The 2,500-nt window shown below is 43.7% G+C and overlaps 1 protein-coding gene across 1 annotated transcript in view; it reads left to right on the top strand.

Annotated features, from left to right (window-relative positions):
* Positions 1–2,500, top strand: part of LOC139639478 (E3 ubiquitin-protein ligase UBR2-like) — a 22,670-nt gene that overhangs the window by 15,297 nt on the left and 4,873 nt on the right. The gene's annotated exons all lie outside the window — the stretch shown is intronic.

The raw sequence follows: 2,500 nt of genomic DNA, 5'->3' as shown, positions 1-2,500 counted from the left end.
CGGTGAAGTCTTGGAACGCTCAAAGTGAAAAAACATTTTCGATGCGAGCTTTACTTTTCGAGATACAGGGATTTGTTCGGGGACAGTCTTGGCTTATTGTGAGTGCTAATGAAACATTAGTTCAAAGTTTCCCGCCACAGGGGGGCCTGTATCCATAGCAACTAGTGACTCAGTCTCTGGGCAGAAATTGTCACACCTGCCCGTGATTGGCTAGGTCGACAGTTAATACTGTTTAATACTGTCATACTGTTTGTGTTTGTGTGTGTGCGAGGGATGGAGATGCGCACCAAGCGGCAGGCACACTCAAAATTTCCTGAAATTTTCTAGTTTCTATTACTATTACTATTACTATTACTATTATTATTATGCATTACCTGCTAATATCACTGTTTCATTACACTGATACAGGAGGGACAGAGACATCAGTATTGTAGATGTAACAGTTTATGTGGAAACACGGTTCATAACAGATTTACTGGTCAAGTTGTACATTCCTCATGTACCGGTCAGTTGCTCTATCTACAGACACCAAGGCATCTCTGCAAACAAGCTGGTAAAATGTCAGTTGTTTTCACATGAACTGGGCTCTTTGGACACGTGTACCACACTGTCAGTTAATATACAAACTGACCGGTATATGTATACACTGACTGTTTTCCACATAAACCGTCCAATAGTACATCTGTAGTCTGTCTGTAGTCTGTCTGTAGTCTGTCTGTAGTCTGTCTGTAGTCTGGACAGCAGTAGGTAATATATAATGCGAGTCCAAAAACAAACCAGGCTGAACTTTCTCAACAAAAGGTTTTAACTGCGAGCGTCCGGCTGCGTCTGTCTTCTGTCTGTCGCTGAGTAACTGACGCTGAGTAACTGACGCTGAGGGAAACCTGTTCTACGTTTGGGAACAGAGCAGCAGCCTGTGCACATTCCCGCTCGAAGCTGATTGGCTTTCGCTTTACTGCGTCGGGACAGAGAGTCACCTGGTCCTGTTCTGACCCAGCAGTGATCCGGTCTGAATCCAGATCAGGGATCTTCTCCTCTGGTCTGAACAGCCGGAGTCCGGTCGCTCTGTCCTGCCACACAGGAAGTGATGCGTTTTACATTTCCGTTTGTTTGGAATCAACAGAAGAAGAAGAACTGGGTCGTTAGCATGAGTAGCGAGAGCCGCCATGACACACTGCTCCGCCCACTCTGTTTGATTGACAGCTGATCTAAACCACAGAGAGGCTGAGGAGGGAGACTGAAGGAAAAACTAAATAAGCTCCATGATTCCCAGTCTGTCAATGGGGATGTGAACATATCATTGTAATGTAACGTGTTATAATGTAATGTACCGTGTGGTAATGTACCGTGTGGTAATGTAGCGTGTGGTAATGTACCGTGTCGTAATGTACCGTGTGGTAATGTACCGTGTGGTAATGTACCGTGTCGTAATGTACCGTGTTATAATGTAGCGTGTGGTAATGTAACGTGTTATAATGTAATGTACCGTGTGGTAATGTAGCGTGTGGTAATGTACCGTGTCGTAATGTAGCGTGTTATAATGTAATGTAGCGTGTGGGAATGTAGCGTGTTTTAATGTAATGTAGCGTGTGGTAATGTAGCGTGTGGTAATGTAGCGTGTTTTAATGTAATGTAGCGTGTGGTAATGTAGCGTGTTATAATGTAATGTAGCGTGTGGTAATGTAGCGTGTGGTAATGTAGCGTGTTATAATGTAATGTAGCGTGTTATAATGTGGTAATGTAGCGTGTAGTAATGTAGCGTGTCGTAGCGTGTCGTAACGTAGCGTGTGGTAACATAGCGTGTGGTAATGTAGCGTGTCGTAATGTAGCGTGTGGGAATGTAATGTAGCGTGTGGGAATGTAGCGTGTTATAATGTAATGTAGCGTGTGGGAATGTAGCGTGTGGGAATGTAGCGTGTGGTAATGTAGCGTGTTATAATGTAATGTAGCGTGTGGTAATGTATTGTGTCATAATGTAATGTAGCGTGTGGTAATGTAGCGTGTCATAACGTAGCGTGTGGTAATGTAGCGTGTGGTAATGTAGTGTGTGGTAATGTAGTGTGTGGTAATGTAGCGTGTGGTAATGTAGCGTGTGGTAATGTAGTGTGTGGTAATGTAGCGTGTCGTAACGTAGCGTGTGGTAATGTAGCGTGTGGTAATGTAGTGTGTGTTAATGTAGCGTGTCGTAAGGTAGCGTGTGGTAATGTAGCGTGTGGTAATGTAGTGTGTGGTAATGTAGCGTGTCGTAACGTAGCGTGTGGTAATGTAGCGTGTGGTAATGTAGCATGTGGTAATGTAGCGTGTGGTAATGTAATGTAGCTTGTGGTAATGTATTGTGTTATAATGTAATGTAGCGTGTGGTAATGTAGCGTGTCGTAACGTAGCGTGTGGTAATGTAGCGTGTGGTAATGTATTGTGTCATAATGTAATGTAGTGTGTGGTAATGTAGCGTGTCGTAACGTAGCGTGTGGTAATGTAGCGTGTTATAATGTAATGTAGC

Source organism: Centroberyx affinis, unplaced genomic scaffold (genome assembly GCF_046629955.1).
Source record: "Centroberyx affinis isolate AG114_WGS23_722 - 3 ecotype Tasmania unplaced genomic scaffold, CSIRO-AGI_Caff_v1 ptg007341l_1, whole genome shotgun sequence".
Lineage (NCBI taxonomy): Eukaryota > Metazoa > Chordata > Actinopteri > Beryciformes > Berycidae > Centroberyx > Centroberyx affinis.
The sequence above is the reverse complement of the archived record's forward strand: the minus strand, read 5'-3'. Positions and strand labels throughout refer to the sequence as shown.